The 21,120-nt window shown below is 43.8% G+C and overlaps 2 protein-coding genes across 2 annotated transcripts in view; both read left to right on the forward strand.

Moving 5' to 3' along the window:
- LOC127664664 (ankyrin repeat domain-containing protein 26-like) overlaps window positions 1-16,087 on the forward strand; it is a 288,298-nt gene extending 272,211 nt beyond the window's left edge. The window contains exon 11 of the transcript XR_007973218.1: window positions 16,023-16,087. The gene's annotated coding sequence lies outside the window, so the exon portion shown is untranslated. The remainder of the gene's footprint in view (window positions 1-16,022) is intronic.
- LOC127664607 (ankyrin repeat domain-containing protein 26-like) overlaps window positions 1-21,120 on the forward strand; it is a 503,453-nt gene that overhangs the window by 168,662 nt on the left and 313,671 nt on the right. The gene's annotated exons all lie outside the window — the stretch shown is intronic.

A 21,120-nucleotide genomic window follows, 5' to 3' on the forward strand; every position in this document is an offset into this window, starting at 1 on the left:
ATCTTTCCTTCATAGTAACAGGATAATGACATAGCCTCACACCTTCCTCCTCCTTCTGCTTCCATACTGTGGGCTTGTTTGCATCTTAGTTGGTCTGGCCCCTCCCTTCTATTCATGTTTCTTTTTAAAGCAAGAGCCTGAGCCCCAATGGGATGAGCAAACTGTATTTTAGGGTGCCTATGTGCCATTGATAACAGTCTAGATACCTTAGCAAAGCATCAAGGACAGATCATCTATAGGTTTGATCCTCCACATTCAGGTCTCATTCGCCAGTAGACCAGATGCAAAGATTAGGGGTCCTATTATGCTACTAAATTAAAGATTTAGTGGAGTAATTTCTGTATATTTTTCTGCACTTAAGCTAAATTTGCTTCCTCAGTATTCTGCTTTTGTGTTTTTTAAGTGACATGTTTGTCTCAGACGATGTCATTTTCTTAATAGGTGTTCGTAAGACAAAGGGTTATTTAAGAAATATTTTTACTCTGGTTTTTAAGACACTTTAAAGAACATTCTTAGATCTGCTTTAAAATAAATAAATGAATAAATAAAACACCTAGTGGCAGAGAGTTATTTCAACCCTGCACTGCTAATGATAGAGTTTAACATGGCCAAAAATAGAAACTTGAACATAAGCAGTTGGATTGCTGTGGTCTATAGTGGGATGCAGCACTGTGATCTGTGTCGTGGATATGACAGAGGATTCTGTCTGCTGTGGTGGGCGTGCTTGCTCAGGAACCTGTCGTTGAGGAAAGAAGAGACTCCCATTTCCACCAGGCATCTCTCCCTTTTAGGGGTTTATAACTCAGTCTTACATTCCTAGTGACATTTGGGCTTTTTTTAGGTTATGTTTCATGAAAATTTGTGGGTAGGGTCTCTTTCAACTTAAGCCTCAATTTTTTAAACAGTGTCTTTAATAATCTGCACTAGCATCTCTGATTTTATCTACCTATTGAGAAATAATACTATCTTTTAGGTTACTTGTGTAAAAGGTGTGTCTGATTGGACTTGTTTAGAATCCCTTTTAAAACCAACTCATTAGATTGAAGATATATTTTCTAATTCTCAAGTGATCACACAGGCTCTAAGTGACCTTTATTTTCACTTTTTTTAGTGGTTTATAACACTCTGGTCTTCCTTCAAATCCCATGCATGCAAACAGGAAGACATTTAATGTGACTCAACTGGAAACAGGTGCTCAGCAGTTAGGTGTAATGATGGCACGAGGGTGTGTTCATAATGCCTGGCCCTTGGCACCTCCATGCCTTCTCTCCCTTTTCTTTCCTTTTCTTTCGAGTGTGCCTACAGTGAAGCGGCAGTGTGTTCACTGTCTTGATTTGCAGTGCTCAGGAATGGGGTGTTCATTAGAAGGTGCTTGTCTGTTGGAAGCTCGGCTAGATTTACCTCTTTAATAGATGTAGCAGTTCAGCTAACACTACATTCTAGTTCTCCAGGCCCTGGGTAAAGCCTTTGTCTCCCCCTGTCAGAAATGGTAGCCTCCATGTTGCCCAGTGGCGACTTACTGCTGCTTTTAACCCTCCACCGCTGATGGGGTTTGGGAGAGAGGACCCAAAGGGTCTATTTAAAGATCTGCTGAAACACGTAACTGCTTTCAGTACCTCCCTCTCCATATCCACCTTACAAAGGGAAAGTTGTGGAATGAGTGCTTCTTTTTCTAGGGTAGTGAGAGTCCTTAGACCTTACCGGAAACCCCAGTATTTTGAGTGCCCCAGGCTGGCCTTCAACTTGATACTTGACTGATCTTAAACTCATGGCTTTTTGTTTTCAAAATAACTGATTTTTTCCCCTGTCTTCAATGCTTATATATGGTACTAGTTCAGATAGCATTTTCTTCCACATAAAAATCAGTGGAATTTGAGGTTATGATCTAGAAGGACTTTTGATGAATATACTCAGCTGATCTTGACCTTTTTTTGAGGCCTGGCTTCACTTTGTGGTCTTTCTGAAAGTCTTTTTTCTCCCACCCCTTACTCACACACTGCTGGGATTAATGCCACCATGATAGGTGACACTTTTTTAAAATGGACTTTTCTTATTTTTATGTCCAGGAACATGTAGGTGGCAGGTTAGAGAGGGAAATAGTGTAAACAAAACTCAGGTTTAGGGGCCCCTGCCAGACCAGACTTGAATAAAAGAAAACAAAGCTTTGTTGCTGCTGTGAATCAGTGCCTGCTTGGACAGTTCTCTTTACCAGTAGCCCCAGAAGCTACACAAGAAACAGTCCCACCTGTGACTGGGTAGGAAGAAATGCAGGCTCAGTACTTCACGGTGTGCAGATGGAGGTCAGGAACAAGCCAAAGGGGAGGGGAAGTTAAAGCCACTGGTCGCTCTTAGGGTAGAATATTGTCATTTTCTCTCTGGAGGAAGCTGCTGAGTTACTTGAAGATGGGGAAGGTGTTTTGTTTTTGTATTGCGATGTCAAACTGTCAATAGCCATGTTGCTATTTAAACCTCCTTTTCCCTTTGTCTTAGAAAAGAAAATACATGATTCTGAATTCTAAATATCAAATCCATAGATTATACTTTTGTTCAAAGCCTAATTCACAGTGGTGTGATTGTGCTAACCACTAGGAGGATCCCATATGCCTACCTGTTACCATGCCAATGCAGAATGACCTGGTGACATCTGAGCATGCTCCGTGACTGTAGAGCATCACAGTTGGGTGGATACTTTGTATATTGGGAGAGGGGGGTTTTCTAGATCATGGGAGAGGGTAAATTGATTTGGGGGGGTGTTGTTTTTGTTTAATTGGTTGGTTTGGGGTTTTTTTGTTTGGTTGGATTTTGCTTTTTATGGAGGGTTGGGAAGTATAGTACTCAGTTATGCCCTAAAAATAACATGTATAAAACCCTGAAGTGTGATGTGGGTATGTGTGAGTGTGTGTTTGTAAATGTCTGGCAATTAAACCTTTGTCATTCTGGAAGTTAGTGAATTTATTTCCTTTTCCTCTGGAAGTATTTGTTACAAGATTTATAAATAAGAGCTCTACATAGTCCGTGTACCAGGAACATATTGCAGCAAACCTTTTATGCTTCATTCCTGCAAGGCATAAGACTTTGCCAGGTTGCCCAGCTGCCACAATCAGTTTGTCTTCATTCACCTTTTAGACTTAATTTGCCAGTTCTAAAAATTCCCAGTCTTCCTCCATTTTAGTCTTCAATCTTTCATGTTCTGAGCAGAAAGGGTCAGGAAGCTAGCCTAACCTGTCTTAGGCCATGGCTAAGAGCCTGGCATCCTTTTCTTCATACTGCAGTGTGGCTTGATACATGGTTAGACAACAGAGGGTTGGGCATTCTTGCAATACCTTAGCAGTGCTGAAATCTGCAGCATGGTACTAAGGAAGCTAAAGTTTGAATGTAACCACTTTATTTAAAGGTTTTTTTTTTTTTTTTAATTTAAATGAAACTGAGTTGAAATGAACATGATTCTGTTGACCACATTCATGAATTATAGATGCAATGTGCATTGGTAGACTCATGTGATGGTCTGATGTGATACTTCATTTCCTACATTTACATATCCTGGTATGTACGCATTTGCATAAACAACAGCAACAACAAACTCCTGCCTTGTTCCGATTGAAGGATTTCCAGGACTGCTATCTGCTCCTGAACTTTGTTTTAAGTATGTGTATCCTTTGCTTGTATTTTGTCTTAAGAAATAAGGAAAAGAACCCTTTATTGTTGCGCATGTTGGTACTGTCCCCTTTATTTTTTTCTTCTCTTGGGGACATAAGCAAGTTATTCTTTTTCTGTATCTTTTTCTTTTCTTTTGTAAACCTTTTGGTTTGGTTTGTTTAAAAATGGCTTTATGAAAGGGCTTTTGTAACCCCCCCCCCCAAAAAAACAAAAGCAGATGACCCAGGCTGGACAGATGGCTCAGCGGTTAAGAGCACTGACTGCTCTTCCAGAGGTCCTGAGTTCAATTCCCAGAAACCACATGGTGGCTCACAACCATCTGTAATGGGATCTGTTGCCTGCTGATGGTGTGTCTGAAGACAAATACAATGTACTCACATGCATAAAATAAATCTTTAAAAAAAAACCCTACGAAATAACAGGAAAGAAAGAAAGAAAGGAAAAAAGAAAAAGAAAGAAAGAATATAATCTGAAGGCAGAGTGCTATGGAGCCACTAGGGGCATCTTGGAGGATGCTGGGAAGCTGAGTCAGCAGTTAAGAGGACTTCCAGGGGACCCAGTTGGTTCCCAGCATCCATTTTGTATGCTCCCAACAGCCTATAACTCCAATTCCAGGGGATCCACTGCCTCTGGCCTCTTTGGGCACCTGCTCTCCCATGCACATAGACTGACATATCACACAAAAAATTACAAAGTATCTTTGAAGCCATGTTGCCCAAGTGAGGCTGTATGAAGCAGAAGAGGCAGGACACATGTGCCCGCCTAACCCCACCCCCCACCCCCAGTGCATCCGCACATCCGACCCAGTACAGCCCAGTGTCTGGCATGTGCTGCAGGGGAAAGCCAGGAGCAAGTGAGCACTAGAGCTAAGGGTTGCGAGTCCCTTCCTTGCAGTTCCCGATTCTGCAGTTTCTATAGTGAACTGCTGAGGCAGTGACTGAAGGGTCTCAGCAGCTCAGAGCAGGGCCACCCGCAAACCAGGGCCCAGCCAGGTGCACGCTCTGATCAGAAAAGCTGGCTACATTGAAATACTTTTAAACAAACAAACTAAGTCAAGCTTGGGAAACAGCCAAGTGATTAAAGGATTTGTCATGCAAGTGTGAGAGCCAGAGTTGTAGTTCAGAATCTGGGGTTTGGATCCCCAAATCATGCATAAATATTAGGTCAGTGTGGTGACCTCTAATTCCAACCTCAGAAGGTGACAGGTCCCAGCTAGAAAGACTAGCCATATCAGTGAGCTCTGGGTTTGATTGGGAGATCCTGCCTCAATGAATAAGGTGGCTATGGATGGGGGATAGTTCTTCACATTAACCTCAGCCTCCACACACACATGAACCATGTATATGTGCATAGTGTATGCCCACACATATAAAACACACACACATGCACACTCTCTCACCTTTACACACATATACATGCACATGCTCACACAACTTTACACACATACATGCACACACATGTGTGCACACTCACACAATTCAGGCCTCGTTGCTTATTCCTCAGACTCGGGGCTTAGCTGATCTGGGCTCTACAAGTGCCTTAATTCCCCAGACTAGAGAACATGAGCTTGCATGTATGTATACATACATGTGTGACTGTGTATGGACAGGCCTGTATGCAGAGTGCCCTCATGACCGCAAGGAACACATGAGCTTGCACAAGCATATGTGCATATGTGTGCATGCATGTGTGAATGCTTCATACCTCCTTTATAACTACAGGGAACTGATTCTGCTCCAGGTTTTTTGAGGTAATACTTGGTCTTTGCCCTTCTGACTGGAACTATAAACACATGTACACATATGTGCACGCACCAGATACAGATAAATCCAGGGAATGAGACACACCTAGGCATGTACACAAAGAGACACAAATGCACACACAAAACCTTTCACTACTTAACTGTGATGTGACCGGGTACCACAGAACTAACCATAAAATTCCATATCTCCAAAGCCACACTTCACCACCCATGGTGACCTCCACTGAGTCAGGACCTAAGCAGACAGTGGAACCCTGTGTCTCAGCTGCTCCTTAGTGGTGCCAGGTTTTTCTGGCAGAAGGGAGAGACACAGCTGGGCAAGATGAATGGCTGGGGACTTGGCCCAGTTGGGGAACATTCAGGTAGCTGCTCAAGGTGGTGGCAGATGGGACCAGCTCTACGACCCTCATCCTGCCTCATACCCATAGGGGTCCTGAACCTGGCTCTGCTCTGTGACCTCCTGATATGGGAGGAAAGCTGGGAGGTTGCTCTTTCCACCTCAGTGCCATAGATTGCCCCAGAAGCTGCTGTGTCCCGGCTTCTCTGCCTCTAAGCCAGTCACTGCGCCTGGTGAACCTCTAACCTGCCTCCTTGGGAGGTTTGCAGCTCTGTCCCCTCTATTCCTTCAGAACCTGGCTCTCTAGCCCTGGACACTTCTCCTAGGCCATTTCACTGTGCAGCACATGTAACACACAGCTCTGTCCTATACCCTCAAATCCAAGAGCTGGGACCACCTAGAGATGATCAGGTCCTTAGCTATGTGACCAGATGGGATCCTCATGAAAAAGTGAGGTCTGGTTTGTGGATGGGTTCTGCATGTGCTGTGCATCCTGGTAGCTCCCGATCCCTCTCTGAACCCTGTACTGTCTGCCATAGGGTGATTTCTCATGAAGATCCCCACTAGATTCAGGCTCCTTCCTGCCTCCCCCTGCCCAGGCTCTGTAGAGTGTCCAACCCTTGTTTGCATCCCTGGATGGCCAGTCCACTGTGCAGCCCCTGTGCAGTCAAGACCACACAACAGCAAGAACAGAGGTGGGCGGGGTTCTACCTGAGGCTTCAGCAAGCCTGGTCCCTGTCCTGCTGCACTCAGCATGGGCCACAGACATGCAGGATGGCGGTGGGACTGTGTGTGTGTGTGTGTGTGTGTGTGTGTGAGAGAGAGAGAGAGAGAGAGAGAGAGAGAGAGAGAGAGAGAGAGAGAGAGGCAGAGAGGCAGAGAGAGAGAGAGAGAGAGAGCACACGCACATGCACACACATGCACAGGAGCGCTGAGGGCGTGTCCACATTGCTCCCTCTCACCCAATTCCATTGGACACTGGATGTATTCTGTCATGTTCCTTTCTTTCTCACACAATCAGTGAGCAGGACAATATTCACATTGCTGTGGGCATGTTGCTTGGGTCTTGGTTTGGCTTTATTTTATTTTATTTTTTCCCCAAGTCAGGGTTTCTCTGTATAGCCCTGGCTGTCCTGGAACTCACTCTGTAGACCAGGCTGTCCTTAAACTCAGAAATCTGCCTGCCTCTGCCTCCCAAGTGTTGGGATTAAAGGCTGTGCCACCACTGCCCAGCCTGGTTTGGTTTTATTTTAGATAGGGTCTCACTCTGTAGCCCAGGCTGGTCTGGAACTCCCTATGTATTCTGAGAACCCTGTCAGAAACAGCAGGCCAGCTCCCCATGACCAAGAACTGGGGCTCACAGCTGGACAGAAACTTTGCATTCTGCCCTGGATTTCCTGGGGAGGATAGGTATGGAAAAGGCCTAAAGGGAAGCACCCTGCCTAGGGTGAGGCCAGAGAGGGAAGTGACTACAAAAAAGACAATGCCCTGAAATACCACAAATACCTCAAGGTGAGCAGGACCAGGCCAAATGCAGAGACAACCTCCCCATTCGAGTTGACTAATAATTTTAAATGTTGCCCAGGGTAACCAATCACAGTCGTCCAACTCAGGTGACCTCAGAACTCCCCGCCAAAATGCTCTAAAAAGGGTGTGCTTTGTGAGCTCAGAGTCTCCTCATGCCTGCATGTACACTGGAACAATAAACCTCTTGAAGATTGCAGCGATTCCGGTCTCTGTGGCCTTATTGAGTGAGGGTCTTCCAAGAGACTCTTACAGTATCTCAAGCTAACTTCTAACTTAAAACAATCCTCCTGTGCTGGGTTTAAAGGCATGCGCCACCACACTAGTCAAATCACTGTTTTATGGATGTGTCAGACTTCCAGAGCCTAGAAATGTAACAGCAGTCAATTGGCAAGCTGCTCCCCTCCCTTTCCCCCTCCTCCCTCTCCCTCTTCCTCTTCCCCTTCCCTTACCCCTCCTCCCTCTCCCTCCTCTTCCTCCTCCCTTTCCTCTTCTCCCTCTCCCTCCTCCCCCTCCCCTGCCTTTCCCCTTAGCCCCCAAAGAACAGGACCTGTGTTGTTGGGAGTCTGTAGTTACAGAAGATACTCCAGTCTGAGATTCAAGACACTTCTAGGACAGAATTGGCCTAACTTACTTAGCTGAAGATGGTGGGGACAGGGGCTGTGGGAGAGAGGACAGAGGAAAGGCTTGAATGCCTTGGAGAGAGTTGGGGTTTTGCTGTGTGTTCTGGGGAGTCATCCCAGCAGGGGAGGGACAGCCAGAGATGGACACATCTCTCCCCATACTTTGCCAGTCTCCGCAACTTGGAAACCAAAAGTTCCCTGGTGGTGGGAAGAGCAAAATTGACACTTAAAATAAAGCAAGCCCCAGGGCGCCCATTCTGTCCCACAAGGAGGTAGATCCACCACTGGGGGAAGGCTGGAAGGAAGCTCATAGAGAAGGCCCTGTGGATGCTGGTGTAGCCAGGAGCCTCCCACAGCTGGGCCAGCTCCCTGCTCTGCTCTTGTGGGTAGAAATTGAGCCTCCTCCTCATCAAGGGGGCTGAGCTGTTCCTGGTTAGCCCTGTGCTGTGGACTCAGTTTCCCTGCTATATCGGGGATTATTCAATCAAGCCAACCCCTTCCTACCCTTTGTGTGTGTGTGTTTTATCTGTTACTTGTTTTAAGGCATTTTTGTTTATGTAGATGTGTGTATGCACATAGGCTCTGCTCATGTGTAGGTAGAGCACAGCCAGGGGTTGGGTCTCTCTACCAGGTGGGTCCAGGTATTAAACTCAGTGGATAGACTCAGATGGCAAGCACCTCTATCCCTTGAGCCATCTGGCCAGCCCTCACCGTGCCTTCCTGATCTACAATGCCTGCTGGTTTGTCCTGTTCGCAGGAATCACCCATGTGTTCGTGCCTGTCGTATATGTCATTCTCTTCCCTGCAAGATCACAGTGCATGTGACCAACAAGGCATTGGATCTGTCCAGGGCCACATGTGGGTTCAGCTGCCCCATATCCCTCCAAAGGGAATCCCTTCTTGCCAGCAGGGTGAAGAGGAAGTGATTGGAATAGACACTGTTTTTTTCCAGAAGGTTCTGAGGCTCTTAGTACTGGAGACAGAAGAACAGGTAGGAGTTAGATAGTAAGGCCAGAGGAGGTGGCCGGCCATGTATGTGAAGGACTTAAGTCTGTCAGAGACTGTGGAGGGGGACCTGAAACCAAGGGCATCCAAGTGGCGAGTGAGAGGAGGGCTTTTGCCTACAGAAGCTTGGGGCATGGTGTGTGTCAGACAATGAGCCTGAGTCCCTTGATGCCTGCTCTACATACAGGTGTAGCTCCTTTTAGGGGATCTTTTAAAACACATGGCCTGGCAGAAGAGGGAGGCAGTCCACAGCTTATAGGATTTAGGGGACGTGGCAGAGGCTGGAATCCTCTGCTGCTGCTGCTCTTAACAAGCTGGGGCTGACATCAGAGTACAGCTGGGTCTCTTTGATGTTGCCCTGGCTAAGCTGGCCTTGAGCTTGTAGGAGCCTCCTGCCTCTGCTTCCAAAATGATAGTGAGATTGCAGGAGTGAGACACCACCCCTCCCTTATGTATATGTATATGTGAACATGTATATGTATATGATATATATGTATACATTTATGTGTACAAATATGCATATGCACAGGATTTTATATACATATGCACATATAAAATTATATACATATAATTGTATATAATTGAGCTGCACTGGTCAGCGGGTTGTTGACATTGCTTTGTTTTTCTCCTGGGTTGACACTGTAATAATATTGCCTGTTTGTTTTCTCTGCAGGCATGTGAGAACCTGGTGTTTTTACTCTCACCCCTCCCTGACCTCCTTCCGGTTTTCCCAACAGGGTGCGTCCCACTCTTAGATTAAGCAAGCGCTCGCTGTTTGTGCTGTGCCTGGGGAAATGTCAACTTCCCATTTCTTCTACAGATTTTTTTCTTGGTGTTAATTATTGCCTTGGCTTTCGAAAACAATTTTATTTTAATGTTTGTGTCTTTGCCTCTGTGTGTCTGAGAACCACTTGCATGCAATGTGAGTGGAAGCCAGAAGAGGGCGATGGATCCCCAGGGACTGTAGTTCCCGACAGTCATGAGCCACTGCTCTGCAGGTGCTGGGAAAGCAAGCCCAGGCTTTGAGTTCTGGCTTGAGGTGGGGTCAGTATTTCGGTACTAGTCTGAGCTGGCCTTGCTGTGATGGTTAATATTGTTAACTTAATTGGACTGAAAATTGCTGATCAGGTTAGCAAAGGAAGCACTCTAGATGTGTACATGAGGGCGTTTCCACAGAGGACTAAGGTGGGGAGTCTGTCCCTGAATGTGGTGGGCAGCGCTATTCCAGCCTGGGAGCCAGAAGGAAAAGGGGCGGGGCAAGGAGGAAAGCCCACAGTGTTGACTCCTCCCCTCCGCTCCCTTCTCTCCTTTCTTCCTTACTCGCCCCTCCTACTTCTGGCCACCATGACTTGAGCCCCTCCCTGTCCTGATGAACTGAAACCTCTGGAACCAAGACCTCTGGAATCAATCATCAATCAAGAAAGCGCCCCCACAGACTCGCCTAGTGGGCCATCTGGTAGAGGCATTTTTCCCAACAGAGGTTCCTATTCTCAGGTGTGCTTACTTGCTTCAGCCTGATAAAACCCTAACTAGAGCACCTCGATCCTGACTTATCAGACAACTCCACACACAGTAAGGGCTCACACAACAGTGAGCCGCCATTTCTCAGTCGCATATCTGGGCCACAGAGAGTTTGTTTGATCCTGAATGGAGTAAAAGTAGTTGCAGCAATCCTCAAACTATAGGTGGAGTCTAGTCCTGCTCCTCACTGGACACAGCGTTACTCGGGGAGCGCCCTGTTCACTGTGGCAGGCAGTGAACATCTGCAAGAGGCCCAGTTACTCACGCAGCCCCTGCCCGCTCTGTTGCCACAGGCTCAAAGCCAAGCTTCCCATGGGTAGAGCAGACTGCTGGCAGTGTGCACAGCAAAGAATGTCTGAAGGATGGTTTAATTCCTCACACCCAACCCCCAATATTGTAGCTTGAGGCTGCTAAGGAGACACATTGACAAACGAGGAAATTGGTGATAGTGTGTGCTGCGGACCTGAGTTTGCACAGTAAGGACCTGCCTCTGTCCTCTGTGGTCTCCAAGAGCCATGGAGGTAGTTGACTGAAGAATCCAGCCTGTCAAAGATGCGCCAGAGGTGTAGTTGTGTTTGCAAAGAAATCTCTGGTGTGTGATAAAAAGCTAGAAAGAACAGAGAGACTGAAATTGAAATATGGACTGGCTACTTGCAAAACACAATGTTTAAAAAGAGGTGGTAACAGTTGTTTAAATTCCAGAGCATGGAATCATGTGTGCTGTCTTACTGATGGGCTGACTGTGCGAGGCTCTGGTGGGAAACAGGATAACTGCATGCGGACCAGGTTTCCAACTTAGTACAAATAGCAGGTGACCCAGAGAGGGCTCAGAGATGGGCCTCAAGGAGTGGGAGAGGGTGAGAATAAACACCCTGGGCCCTGGTGTGCTGACAACCCGCAGCCCCTTCCCTGCCTTGCACCTGCCAAGACACTTCCTCTCTGAATGCAGGATCAGAGATAATGCCTTTCATGAGGTTAGAGAGAAGGACCCTGCACAGGTCTATTTTTAAGGCGAGAGGGGCGTGGCCCGACATCCAGACTGAGACAAAAAGCAAGAAGAAGCAAGAGAGAAGTCAAATAGAAATCAGCAGAGCATCTAGTCACAGCCCACCACCCCAGTAACCCTGTGTACCAAACACCCCGGAACGTCGAGGCTTAGTACAACAACCTTATATTAGTATTTTGTTTGGTTCTTGGAATTTTTGAGACAGACTCTCACTAATTAGCTGACGCTAGCCTCAAACTTATGATCCATCTGCCTTGGCCTCCTGAGTATGGACAAGGCATGAGCGACCATACCCAGCAAACAACTATTCATTATCTTTTGGAGGGAACGTGGGTGGCTGAGGGAAGGCCTGTGTGAGCCAGTGACCCTGGGGACTTTTGTGAAGTTTATCCCTAGGGGAGTCACCCCTGAGAAGTCAGCTTGGCCACTGATGTGGAGGATCTTGGCAATATGAGGGGGTGTGAGCCAGGGTTGCATGCTAGGCCCCACTGTGGTGAAATCAAGATCAGAGGGAATGGAACTGGGACATAAGGCCATGGGAGGTGACAAGGCAAAGGGCAGAACTCTGCGAGCTGAATGAGCACCCTTATGAGAGGTCCCAGTGAACTCCAGACACCCTTCACTCCCACGAGGCTGTAGAGAGGAGGAGCCATCTGTGGGTCAAGCCCTCACCAGACTTAGTCTGCCAAGACTCTAACCCTGACAGACTTCCAGACTGAGAACATGCCTTGCTGGTGTGTCACAACCGCTAGTCTGTGGGACTGTGCTGTGGCAACTCCAGTCCCTCGTCCACGCCCTATCTCCCAGCAGCTCTTCAAGGCTCTGCAGGGCTATGTACTTCCTTTTCCACTGGGGTCAGAGAAGGCAGCCCAGCTAGATGAACAGATCCCAAGTATAGAACTCACGTTTTGGAATAGACCCCACTCCAGTTGTTTAGGACCTACAAAAAGACCAAGCTGCACATCTGCTACATATGTGTAGGGAGGCCCACGTCCTGTGTGTTTAAGTTCTTTGGTTCATGGTTCAGTCTCTGAGATCCCCAAAGGTCCACATTAGTTGAATTGTTGATATTACTATCCTCTTAATACTTCCTATTCTTTCTGAAGAGGCCCCAAGCTCCTTCCACTAATTGGCTGTGGGCATCTGTGTGTGTCAGTTGGCTGTTGGAGCCGTATAATGCACAGCCATGCTAGATTCTAGCCTGCAAGCATAACAGAGTATCATTAATAGTGTCAGGGTGTGGTGCTTGTAAATGAGATGCATTTCCAGTTGGGCTGGTTATTGGTTGGCTGTTCTCTCAATCTCTGCTCTATCCACAGTCCCTCTACTTCTTGGAAAAAGGACAAGTTTTCTCTCAGAAGTTTTGTGTGTTGGTTGGTGTCCCTATTGCCAGACTGGAGATCCTGCCTGGCCACAGGAGGCAGCCTCCTAAGACTCTATATCCTAAATGTTTGAGTCACTGCTAAGGGCACCCCCACTGTTTTTGGGCTCTTCCCCTATCCCATTTCTTTGTCTCTCCTGGAGATCCATCCTACCTTCCCACTACCCAGTAATTTGCATTTTACAGTAATTCTTATAGCAATTCTGACACCCCCCATCCCCCTCCACATTCCTCAACACACCAACCCCCTCTCTCCTTCAATTATTCTCTCCCACAATGTTCCCTCCTTCCATCTACCTTCCACCACTACTCCATTCTTCCTTCCAAGTGAGTCTCAAGCATCCTTGTTTGTGCCCTCCTTCTGTCTAGCCTCTTTGGATTTGTGGAATGCAGCATGAGTGTCCTTCATTTTATGGCTAATATTCAATTATGAGTGTATACATACTGTTCATATACATTTGCAACTGGGTACCTCACTTAGGATGATATTCTCAAGAACCATCTATCCCTGAAAAATTTAAAATGTATTTGTTTTTCATGTCTGAATAGTATTTCATTGTTTAATTACCACATTTTTTTTGTCCATTCTTAAGTTGAGGAACACCTAGGTTCTATCCAGTCTCTGAAGATCTTGGGGCCTCTTCAGAAAGAATAGGAAGAATGATTGTAGCCCATAAGGGGATAGTAATACCAATAATTCAACTAAGGTAGACTTTTGGGGATCTCAGAGACTGAACTATCAACCAAAGAACTTAAACAGACAGCACCTGGGCCTCCCTACACTTATTTATTTCAAATAAAATTGGCATGAACACAGCCGAGCAAATGTCTTTGTGGAATGCTGAAACATGTTTGGGTATATGACTAGAAGCAGTAAATTTGGGTCTTGAGGTATTCCCAGTTTTGGACAAACTACCAAACTGGTTTCCAGAGTGGTTGTAACAGTTTGCAATCCCACCTGCAATGGAGAAATGTTACTCTTGCTCCACATCCTTGCCAGCATGTGCTAGCTCTTGAATACTTTTTACCTCAGCCATTCTGACAGATGTAAGATGGAATCTCAGAGTTGTTTGCATTTGCTTTTCCCTGATGTCTAAAATGCTAAACATTTCTGTAAGTGCTGCTTGATCATTTGAGATTCCTCTAATGACAATCTCATTAGCTCTGTATCCCATTGTTTTAAATTTTAGTACTTGTATTGTTGGGGTTTAGCTTCTTGAGTCCTTTACAAATTTTCAATATTAGCCTTCTGTCAGATTAAGTTTGGTGAAAATCTTTCTGAATCTGTAGCCTGCCATTTGTCCTAGTGTCAGTTTACCTTGCCTTAAAAGAGCTTTGTAGTTTCATGCGGTCCCATTTATCAATTTTTGATCTTAGAGCATGAGCCACTGGTGTTCTGTGTAAGAAATTGTCCCCTGTGTCAATACTTTCAAGGTTATTTCCTACTTTTTCTACTATGACATTTGGCATATCCAGATTTATCTTGTGGTTCTTGATCCACTTGGACTTGAGTTTTGTGCATGGTGATTATTATGGATGTATTTTGATTTTTGTACATGTAGACCTCCATTTAGACCAGTACCATTAGTGAAAGATGCATAATATATTTCATTTTATGATTTTGGCATCATTATCAGAAATCAAGTCTCCATAGGTTTGTGCATTTTTTTCTAAGTCTTTGATTAGATACCATGTAGCCACGCTTTTGTTTCTATACCAACACCAGGCAGTTTTAACCTTATTGCTCTGCAGCACAGTTTGAGGTCAGAGATAGTGATTTCTCCTGAAGTTACTTTATTTTTCAGGATTGTGTTGTCTATCCTGAATTTATTATTTTCCACATGGAGTTGAGATTTGCTCTTTCAAGTTCCATAAAAATGGGATTTTTGATGAGAATTGCATTGAACCTGAAGACTGCTTGGTAAAATATCCATTTTCACAACATTAAAATTACCTATCCATTAGCATGGGAGATTCTTTTATCTTCTGATACCTTCTTCCATTTCTTTCTACAGGCACTTGAATTTCTTGCCATACTGATCTTTAACTTGCTTTATTAGAGTTACATCAAGATATTTTATATTTTTGTGGCTAGCACAAAGGGTGTTTTTCTTAATTTTTTTTTCTTGGCCCATTTACTCGTTGTATAAAGGAAGACTACTGATTGCTTTGAGTTTATGCTGTATCCATCTAATTTGCTGAAGGTGTTTGTCCACAGGGGGTGTTCTCTGGTAGAATTTTGGGGGTCAATTATGTTTAGAATCATATTATCCAGAAATAGGAATACTTTGACTTTTTCCTTTCCTGTTGTTAATTGCATTGATCTCCTTTAATTGTCTTATTTGTTATGGCTTGTACTTGAAGTACTATATTGAATTGGTAAGGAAAGAGTGAGCAGCTTTTTCATGTCACTGATTTTCATCTAATTGCTTTAACTTTCTCTCCCTTTAGTCTGATGTTGGCTACTGAGTTGTTCTATATTTCTTTGAGAATGTTTAGCTATGTGCAATGTATCCCTGATATTCCTAATACTTTTTAAATGAAGGAATGTTGTATATTGTGAAAGGCTTTTTCAGTATCTGATGAGATTATCATGCTATATTTTTTCTTGCAGTTTGTTCATATCATGGTTTAACTTGGTTGAATCTGTACTTTTTGGCTAATATCCACTTATGGATAGCATGCATGTCCTTTTGGGTCCAAGTTACCTCATACAGCATATTTTCTAGTTCCATTCATTTGCATGCAAATTCATGATGTTCTCATTTGTATTAACTGAATAGTATTCAAATGTGTAAATGAACAATATTTTCTGAATCCATTCTTTGGTTGAGGGGCATCTGTTTTTTATAGCCTCTGGCTATTACAAATAAGTCTGCTTTGAACACAGTAGAGTATGTGTCCTCGTGGTATGGTGGGGAGTCCTTTGGGTACATTGCCAAGAGTGGTATAGCTGGGTCATCAGGTGGAGCTACTTCCTGTTTTCTGAGGAATCACCAGATTGATTTCCAGAGTAGTTGTGCCAGTTTGCAATCCCACCAGCAATGGACAAGTGTTCCTCTTTCTCTACATCCTTCCCAGCATATGCTGTCACTTGAACTGTTGATCTTAGCCATCCTGATTAGAATGAGGTAAAATCTCATGGTCACTTTGACTTAAACTTTGCTGAAAAAAATAGTGATATTAACCTCATGGTATTGTTACAGGTACAGAGAAATCAATCAACGGAATCTAATTGAAGACCCAGAAGAAAATGCATAGACTTATGGACACTTGATCTTTGATAAGCAAACAAACAAAAAAACATACAGTGGAAAAAAGAAAATATCTACAATAAAATGTGCTGGTCTAACTACTAGTCTGTATGTAGGAGTCCAAATATATATCCATATTTATCACCTTGCAAAAAGCTCTAGTGCAAGTGGATCAAGGTCCTCAACATCAAATCAGACACACTGAGTCTAAGAGAAAGTGGAAAAGAGCCTCAAACTCCTTGGCACAGGGGGAAAATTCCAGAACAGAACACCAATGGCTTAGGTTCTAAGATCAACATTTGATAAATGGACCTCATGAAACTGAAAAGGTTCTGTAAGGCAAAAGATGACATCATTAGCACAAATCAGCAACCTACAAATTGGGAAAATTCTTCACTAACTCTACATCCTACTGGAGGCTAATATACAAAATATATGAAGAACTCGACAAATTAATCTTCAAAATCCCAAATAACCTAATTAAATAGGTGGTACACAGCTAAACAAATTCACAACAGAGGAACCTTGAAAGGCAAAGAAGCACTTAAAAATATTCAAAGTCGTCCAGTTGAACCAGCACCATTTGTTGAAAAGGCTATCTTTTTTCCATTGGATGTTTTCAGCCTCTTTGTCGAGGATCAAGTGGCCATAGGTGTGTGGGTTCATTTCTGGATCTTCAATCCTGTTCCATTGATCCTCCTGCCTGTCACTGTACCAATACCATGCAGTTTTTAACACTATTGCTCTGTAGTATTGCTTGAGGTCAGGGATACTGATTCCCCCAGATTTTCTTTTGTTGCTGAGAATAGTTTTAGCTATCCTGGGTTTTTTGTTGTTCCAGATGAATTTGATAATTGCTCTTTCTAACTCTGTGAAGAATTGAGTTGGGATTTTGATGGGTATTGCATTGAATCTGTATAGTGCTTTAGGCAAAATGGCCATTTTAACTATATTGATTCTACCGATCCATGAGCATGGGAGGTTTTCCCATTTTTTGAGGTCTTCTTCCATTTCCTTCTTCAGAGTCTTGAAGTTCTTGCCATACAGATCTTTCGCATGTTTGGTAAGAGTCACCCCAAGATACTTTATACTGTTTGTGGCTATTGTGAAGGGGGTCATTTCCCTAATTTCTTTCTCAGCCTGCTTATCCTTTGAGTATAGGAAGGCCACTGATTTGCTTGAGTTGATTTTGTAACCTGCCACTTTGCTGAAGTTGTTTATCAGCTGTAGGAGCTCTCTAGTGGAGTTCTTTGGGTCACTTAGGTAGACGATCATGTCGTCTGCAAATAATGATAGTTTGACTTCCTCCTTTCCAATTTGTATCCCTTTGACCTCCTTATGTTGTCGAATTGCCCGAGCTAGTACCTCAAGTACAATATTGAAAAGATAAGGAGAAAGGGGGCAGCCTTGTCTGGTCCCTGATTTCAGTGGGATTGCTTCAAGTTTCTCTCCGTTTAGTTTGATGCTGGCTACCGGTTTGCTGTATATTGCTTTTACTATGTTTAGGTATGGGCCTTGAATTCCTGTTCTCTCCAAGACTTTAAGCATGAAAGGATGCTGAATTTTGTCAAATGCTTTTTCAGCATCCAATGAAATGACCATGTGGTTTTGTTCTTTGAGTTTGTTTATGTAGTGGATTGCATTGATGGATTTCCGTATATTGAAACAACCCTGCATTCCCGGGATCTTCGACAAAGAGGCTAAAAACATCCAATGGAAAAAAGATAGCCTTTTCAACAAATGGTGCTGGTTCAACTGGAGGTCAGCATGCAGAAGAATGCGAATTGATCCATCCTTGTCTCCTTGTACTAAGCTCAAATCCAAATGGATCAAGGACCTCCACATAAAGCCAGACACTCTGAAGCTAATAGAAAAGAAACTGGGGAAGACCCTTGAGGACATCGGTACAGGGAGAAAGTTTCTGAACAGAACACCAATAGCGTATGCTCTAAGAGCAAGAATTGACAAATGGGACCTCATAAGGTTACAGAGTTTCTGTAAGGCAAAGGACACCATCAAGAGGACAGATCGGCAACCAACAAATTGGGAAAAGATCTTCACCAATCCTACATCAGATAGAGGGCTAATATCCAATATATATAAAGAACTCAAGAAGTTAGACTCCAGAAAACCGAACAACCCTATTAAAAAATGGGGTACAGAGTTAAACAAAGAATTCTCACCTGAAGAACTTCGGATGGCGGAGAAGCATCTTAAAAAATGCTCCACTTCATTAGTCATTAGGGAAATGCAAATCAAAACAACCCTAAGATTTCATCTTACACCAGTCAGAATGGCTAAGATTAAAAATTCAGGAGACAGCAGGTGTTGGAGAGGGTGCGGAGAAAGAGGAACACTCCTCCACTGCTGGTGGGGTTGCAAATTGGTACAACCACTCTGGAAAGCAGTCTGGCGGTTCCTCCGAAAACTGGGCACCTCACTTCCAGAAGATCCTGCTATACCACTCCTGGGCATATACCCAGAGGATTCCCCACCATGTAATAAGGATACATGCTCTACTATGTTCATAGCAGCCCTATTTATAATTGCCAGATGCTGGAAAGAACCCAGGTATCCCTCAACAGAAGAGTGGATACAAAAAATGTGGTATATCTACACAATGGAGTACTATTCAGCCATTAGAAACAATGAATTCATGAAATTCTTAGGCAAATGGATGGAGCTGGAGAACATCATACTAAGTGAGGTAACCCAGACTCAAAAGGTGAATCATGGTATGCACTCACTAATAAGTGGTTATTAACCTAGAAAACTGGAATACCCAAAACATAATCCACACATCAAATGAGATACAAGAAGAAAGCAGGAGTGGTCCCTGGTTCTGGAAAGACTCAGTGAAACAGTATTTGGCAAAACCAGAACGGGGAACTGGGAAGGGGTGGGAGGGAGGACAGGGGAAGAGAAGGGGGCTTACGGGACTTTCGGGGAGTTGGGGGGGGGGGCTAGAAAAGGGGAAATCATTTGAAATGTAAATAAATTATATCAAATAAAAAAAAAAGACAAAAAAAAATATTCAAAGTCCTTTGTTATCGGGAATTGAGATGTTGATGTTAAGTGAAACCTGAGGAATGATATTCCTTGAATCATCACAAGATACCCTGGATATTACAAGGGAAGATAAATTAATTAGGCAGACTAAAGAAGTGTCATCCTTACTATAGCATTCTAAGCATTACTATAGCATCCTAGAATAGCATTTTTATAGCATTCTTACTATTTTTTAAGCACATATTTGTCATAAACATGTATGCATCAAATAAATCTTCACCATATCAAAACCATTAGTTTGGAAAGAAAAACCTGCACGCTACTCATGGTTCTACATTATTAGATATATGGACAAAAATAGTACACAAGTGATGTGTTTCCTAGTGATTCATAGTATTGGGACTTCCATAAATTATTCCCATGACTTGCTGTCTGTTGGGGAGATGCTCTCCTGTCTTTCTTTGCCATCATCATCAGTTCACAATTAATGTTCATGTTGTAGAGGACCAAAAATTTAAAACTCTGCTGCAAGTTAAGTGTCTATACTTCTGTGCTCTTACTCACCTGAAATAAGCTTTCCTTCCCATGGCATATGGAGATGTGGAATAATTATTTTTATACTGTTATATGTGTTGCCAAAATATCCACTTTCTGTGTATAATGTCTCTCAAGAAAAGCATCCGAGGAACACTTCTGTCAGAAATGTTGCAAACATTTGGTAAAGCATTTTCCATTCTTTACAGGCAAATACAGAATATGTGGCATACTCTTGAATTTGAACGAAGTCTTAATTTGCCATACTTTTATGAAGATTCAAAAATTACTATTAGTTTCTCAAATAATGTTATGAGATGAATATATATTAATGAGTCTAGTTATATTAAATGTCTAGCCCCATTCTTGTTCTTATTGACAGGGCCAGATTGTTCTGGCATTTGACCCCCATTATAATCCAGAATAAAGCACCCTGTGTTGTAAGGAACCGTAACAACAGGGATGATTTGGTTTCTGGTTCATTTCTCAGATTTGTTCAAGGTTTCTGGGATAGCTAATTTATACTGAAAGCATCACTGAGTTCATGGCAAGCAGGGTAGGTTGTTAAGCTTCCAGTGGTTAAGCAAAGTATTTCAGTTATAAGAGGATAATTAGAATCAGAATCAAGGAAAACAAATTTGAAATGTTGTTCTTACCAGTGCTTTATGCCATGTAAGTTATAAAATGGAAAAGTCCTTTGATCAAATGAAAGCCCATTTCTCTTGAAAATATACTTTCAAAGTATGAATTGAATTTTTTGTTAAGATTTATGAACACCTGTTTTGTGTTGGTTTTTAATTTCCAATTATCTACAAACATCTTGGCATGATTTCATTTTGTTGTGTAAAAAAGAAGGCATATAAATCATCAAAGACATGCAATATTTCCAAAGAAATATACAAAATTAGATACATACAATATCCTCACAGTGCTTCCTGGAGATGGCAGTAGTTAGGTTCAAATGGCGGCCCAAATTGATAGAAAAATTAAGTTTTCACCCACCCACGCCCATCCCTGCTCACTGGAGTGTAGCCCAGGGAGGTCCATCCTCATGGCTGGCACAGGGCACAATGGGTCTGGGTGCCACAGGCAGCGCAGGGGATGGATCCAGCCAGAGCAGAAGGGGCTGACCAATGCCCTGTGGATGCAGATTTTGGAGACCTCTCAGGGCATGGGCTGGGCGGCTTTGGCCTCCTGTGCTACTTCCAGTGCTGAACTTGGTGGCTGTGCCCAGAGAACTGGAGAGGGGAGAGGAGAGGGGGAAAGGGAGGCCGGCAGATGTGAGGGGTTGAAGCACCCGCAGCAGAGGCCTGGGGCCAGTGCCCCGCCGCCTGGTCCCCAACACCAGAGCATGGACCTGCTGCACTGCCCCATGCACTGCTGACCACTCTCGGGTCCGCAGTGGATAGCACATGGCTCCTGCACAAGTCGGCATCGCTGTCACTGTCTTCTTCCTAATCATACAAGGCAGAGTTGGGGAGGAGAGTCTGGTCTGCTTGTTACAGTC

Source organism: Apodemus sylvaticus, chromosome 14, assembly GCF_947179515.1.
Source record: "Apodemus sylvaticus chromosome 14, mApoSyl1.1, whole genome shotgun sequence".
Taxonomy (NCBI): Eukaryota; Metazoa; Chordata; class Mammalia; order Rodentia; family Muridae; genus Apodemus; species Apodemus sylvaticus.